Here is a 6,000-nt window from a genome sequence, read left to right as displayed (position 1 = left end):
GACCACCGACAGGTCCCGCATGCCACAGCCGCTCTATCACGTGATGCATACTGCTCCGACGTGCTAACGTTCTGAGGTGAGTTACGGCGTGTTGCAAGTTTTGTGAGGTGCTTTCGTGATATTTAATGGATCGGATTACATTTTTTATTTTTCTCCGATATCCGATCCAGTAATTTAGGTCAGTATCGGACCGATACCGATACATAATATCGGATCGGTCCATCTCTAGTTATAAGCGAACATTATGCCAGCTAATGTTGGACTTGACTGTTCTAAAAAACACTTTTTCCTTCTGAAAACATCACATCATATGAGAGCTTATTTGATAAGTGTCCAACTTCAACAATGTTAGATGTGCTAACAGTAGCTAACAGCAGCTAATAGAGGCTAACAGACGGTAATAGAGGCTAATAGCAGCTACATGTGTTTTAATCACTTCACTTTATTATGATCTATGATAAAGCAGGCCATGCTTTGCAAGTCCCTAACCTATGAGTACACAGTAGTGTGAACAACCTTTAACCCTGACTAAAATGTTTATTCATTTTAACACTGAGAATGAAACCATTTACTGCACCACCCAAAACCACACACTAAAATCAGGAGTTGTCCACATACTTCTGACCACAAAGTTCACATAGTTATCTGAGACCTGCAAGCATGAAGAAAGCAAATACTGAAACTTTTTCTTTGTTTTTGTCCTGAAAAATATTAAGCAATGCATTGTTAAAATCTGATTTATAGTTATGTGACCTTATGGCAACTTAATCTGACTAAGAAATCAACAGTCAGGCGAAAATTCACTGACTTGAAAAGGACTAATGAGCTCCATCAACCACTCAAAATCCTTAACCTCATACTCAAAAGCTATGATCTGTTGGCTCCAGCAGATGATGATAGGAATCGTAAACACACAGGAACAACCTCTCTTTAACAGCTTTTAATGAATTTCCAGGTCATCTCAGAGGAAAACCACAGTTTCCTTCTGCACACCTACAGCACCCAAAACCACACATCAAGTCGGCCCTCCCTTTCTGTTCACCCCAAAGAATCCTAATGAAAGTTTCTGGGGAAGTTCAGTGATACCATTGTGCCCCACAAAAGAAAGTTCAGCTCAGTGTCAGAGGTGTCAAACATAAGGCCCCGGGGCCATTATCAGCTTTCTGTGGTCCAATAGATATGGGTTTGCAATGTGTTAATTACGCAGCACTAAATGAGGTTTCTTTACTGTCTTGCTGTTTTTAAGCTTTTTTTTTTTAGCTTTGGTTTCTATTTGGATTTTCTTACTATGCTTCTTGTGTTTTAGGCTCCTCTCTCAGTTCCACACTGTGTTTCTTCTGTACACTACCACTTGTTCTTCTTGCCTCTGTTTTTTGTTTGTTATTTCCTGTTTTGCTTTGAGGTTTAATTTTCATTTGAGCGTCACTTTCTGTTGTTGCCTCCTAGTTTTCACTTGCTCTCCTGCTACTTTCTTAGGTTCAGCTATGTGTCAGCACAAGTATCTAATCAGTCAATAACATTGCAGCAACTCAATGCTTTTAGGCATGTAGTCATGCTCAAGGCAACCTGCTGATGTTCAAACTGATCATTGGGGTGGGGAAGGAAGATGATTTAAGTGACTTCAAAAACTGCTGACCTACTAATTTTTACAGAGTTTACAGGGACTAGTCTGAAAAAGAGAAAATATCCAGTGAGCAGCAATTCTCTGGGGGAAGTGGATCTCAGAGGTCAGAGGAGAATGGCCAGACTGCTTTGAGCCTAACGTAAGGTTTAAAGTAAACTTAAATAACCACTCATCTCAAAGTATCTCTGGAACCAGTTCAGTTTTATTTATATAATGCCAAACTACAACAACAATTGTCTCAAGGGGGTTTATATTGTTGAGGTAAAGACCCTACAATAATGCAAAGAAAACAGAGAAAACCCCAACAACGATATGACCCCCTAGGAGCACTTCCTTTGGCAACAGTGGAAAGGAAAAACTCCCTTTTAACAGGAAGATACCTCCAGCAGAATCAGGGCAGGAAGTGGCGGCCATCTGCCAGGATTAGTTGGGCATGAGTGGATGACAACAGGACAAAGACATGCTGTGGAAGAGAGCCAGAGATTATTAACACATCAAACATCAAACACATGAAACCTGGGTGCCACTCCTGCAGCTAAAAACAGGACACAGGAGGTACAATTAGCGCAGGTTCACAATAATAATAGTAATAATAATAATGATGATGATGATGATGATTAGTGGTGGAACGGATCACAGTTGATCCGTGATCCGAACCGCTCCCACTCCACGGTTTGGCACGCACGTGATCCAAAGATTCGAAAAAGAAAAAAAAGCGGTCCAAGTCGAGGAGCAGAGTTTGCGGCATTTAAGCAGCCCTTTGCTGCCCAATCCGACCGGGCTAAAGCTATTACAAAAGCTATTGGGGTCTATAGCTGCAGACATGAGGACGTATTCCGTTGTGCAAAACAAGTGGTTTAAACATATGATGAACATGGTTGAGCCACGCTGTGATATCCTGTTGCGCGTCCACTTCAGTAAAAAGCATGTATGAGCAGGAAAAGTCTAAAGTTATGGCTGAACTGTCCCAGGATTCTTCTGTTTCCCTAACTACAGATGGGTGGATCTCCAGGGCAACATAAAGCTACGTGACCGTGACCGTGCATTATATCACAGCAGAGTGGTACATACAAAGCTCTGTACTGCCCTATATTGCACATTAATTTGTTTTATATGAGTTTTTATATGAGTCTTACGTTGAATGTTTTTTAATGGGCAAAAAATATGTAAATAAATAAATGGCGAGTTACATTTTTCTTGTCTTTTTTCTTTTTTTGCTGATCCAAAAATCGATCCGATCCATGACTTAAAATCGTGATCCAATCCAAACCGTGAGTTCTTTGACCCGTTGCACCACTAATAATAATAACAGATAATAGAAGACTGAATAATTGTTGCTTGCTCTGGTGACTCTTGAATTGTGCTCCAACGTTTGGATGATAGGTCAGAATTTGGCATAAACAACATAAATGCATGGATCAAAAGCTACTGTTTAATGGTGTGGGGGATATCTTCTTGGCATACATCTGAGCCTTATTTAACACTAAAGTATTGTAGCTGATCATGTCCATTCCTTTATGGCCAGAGTGTACCATCCTCTGATGGTGGAATCCATCACGGTGATGTTCAAATTATCTTAATTTTGGCCTCCACACTGACCAATCCAACAGAGCACATTTTGGATGTGATGGAACAGAAAATTCCCATCATGGATGTGCAACCAACAACTGCAGCTGTGTGTTGCTATCAGAGATGGGCAGTAACGCGTTACTGTAATCCGATTACTTTTTTCAAGTAACGAGTAAAGTAAGGGATTACTGTTGCAAAAACGGTAATTAGATTACCGTTACTTTCCCGTAGGAACGCTGCGTTACTGCGTTACTAAAACCGTGATTTTTTGCGAGAATGTCTCATGACAGTGACGTAAGCGAGTGCGACGTTTGTGGCAACAGCTGTGTGCAGATCAACAGTGGATCATATATCGAGTGGGGAGAGAGTATGAGCGTGCAGCGTTTAAAGCGTGGAAGTACTGACCTTACTTTGAGCTTGATTCCATAAAAAGTGACAAAAACATTAGTGTCCGCTGTGCGTGGGAAGAAAACTTCTTTTTACAGCGAAAAAACCCCTAAACTTCCAACAAGCACCGAGTAGCTACGACGTAATGGGAAACTCACAGAGAAACTCGCGGATTCTTCCACTGACCGCGGCACACCTGCACCAGGGTAAACCTCCGCCTACTCTACTCCTGCTTTACAGGTGAAAATAGAGCAACAGGACCGCTGAGTCTTTGACTTATTTTATTTTCTGCTGTGTTTTACTTGCATCTATTTGAAAGACTGAGTGTAAACACAAAAAATATTTTATTTTATGTGCTGGAATGTGCAGAAAATAGGTTTACATGTTAAACTAATTTCTTCCAGTCAGAGAATGTTGCATATAATTACATTTTTGCTTGATGCATAAAGTTAAAAGAAAAACTAATAAAACAAGTTTTAAAAGGAGACTTTTCCATTTGATTACATTTTGTATGATGGATTATGCAGAAAAAGTAGAATTGGGCTGAAAGATCTATCACTTTATCACCTATTCAGGTTGTAAATCATGTTTTTAAAGAGTAACTAAGTAACTAAGTAATTAATTACTTTTGAAAATAAGTAATCAGTAAAGTAACGGGATTACTTTTTGGGGGAAGTAATCAGTAATTAGTTACTGATTACTTTTTTTCAAGTAACTTGACCAACACTGGTTGCTATCATGACAATATGGTCCAAAATCTTTGAGGGATGTTTCCAACATGTAGTTGAATCAATGCTACAAAGATTTAAAGGCAAAGACAGGGTTCAGTCCTCGCAAGGTGTACCTAATGAAGTGGCACATGAGTGTATAGTCATGTCTTCAGTTTATCTTGGCTGTTTACATCGCCTCTTCAATCTCCTGTTTCTCTTGCTGTGCTTTAGATTTATCTATGAGTCTTTGACTTTCTGTAGCCACTGAAGTTCATCTTTTGTTAAATTATTCTGACACCCATCCTGCATGTGGGACTTTTTTATTTATGTGAGCTAAGAGGCACCAGTCAGTCCACTCAGCTTTTCGAAGTTCTGGCGAGCCTCACTGATGGGGAGGAGAGCCAAACGTAAAAGAGCACTGGAAAATTGGCAAATTGGTGTGAAAAGGAAAGTTGTTTGAAATATAGATATGGGTTTTTTGTTCTTTTTAAAAACATTTTAAGCTTTGTTTTGCTAACACTTTCCATTTTTCTGAGCCACTATACTGTGTTGTTTTGGCTAACAGACATTTAAGGTTTCTGCAGAAGCCTTGAGAGAGAGATTTGATGCCTGAGCTGATCGGGTTGAGCTAAAAATGATTGAGAAACATAATTTATGAAATAAGAACATTTTTAATATCTCCCTTATCAAAAGTAAACCTGTGTGTGTGTGTGTGTGTGTGTGTGTGTGTGTGTGTGTGTGTGTGTGTGTGTGTGTCAGTTAAATTGCTATGCAGAAGGGTGCACTGCCACCTTCTGGTTAAAATTCAGTAAAAGTTTTGATTCTTTTTTACCCAGAAAATGAATTTGAGTATCTGTTCTGTTTCATTTATCTACTCCAGTGACCCATATTTTAAAATGTACTAATGTTGTTTTGGTTTGTTATTTTTATACATTAAGAAAAATATTATTTAGCCAATTCTCTTTGACTACTTCTTACAAAAAATGTAATTTATTTCATTCACATTAGGAAAAAAATTGGATTTAAAACTTAAAGTATGTTTGAGTGAACGATACGTTGCAGTATGTTAATATCGCTCTTATAGGTGAAGTTATGACTCTGTAAGATTTCCATCAATAACAAATGATAACGAACGCCATCATAGTCAGGCTTTTTATCTTTTGTTTCTAATTAATTCTAAATAAACATCTAATAATTAAAATATTTATTTTATTATATCAGAGACAGATAAATTAGGTGAAGGTAAAGGGCAGTATTCCCTCTAACGTTGCATTAAGGAACCCCAAAGTCACATCATATACATGCAGTGTCCAAATGTACCTGTTTTACCCTGAAACTGCCTGTGCGTGTATACCGTGTAAAGTCATGCTAAAGAAACTGTTTTATGATACATAACAGGAAAACCACACTCACTGTCTCTGTGGGTTAGGAAGTCTTTAAATTATTTTTTTCTCTTGGGTTCTGCCTATATTTCAAGTCTAGACACGCAAAATGTGCGTCTGAGCGAGAGTGTGTGGGCTGATGACGAAAAACAAGTAGTGCATTCTTCTTTCTAATGAACCCTCAGCTCAGAAAAACAAAGCCCCCCACTGTGGTCCACATGACTCAAACTGAGCTTATCGCACTTTTCTGTTTGTGTATGGCTGCTGCAGCTCGTCTCTGATATTAGGACGGCCTGTCTGCAGGTTCAGCCTCCTGCAGACTCTGCGA

This window comes from Aulonocara stuartgranti (genome assembly GCF_965226115.1).
Source record: "Aulonocara stuartgranti genome assembly, chromosome: 8".
Lineage (NCBI taxonomy): Eukaryota > Metazoa > Chordata > Actinopteri > Cichliformes > Cichlidae > Aulonocara > Aulonocara stuartgranti.
This window is presented reverse-complemented; position numbering follows the sequence as displayed.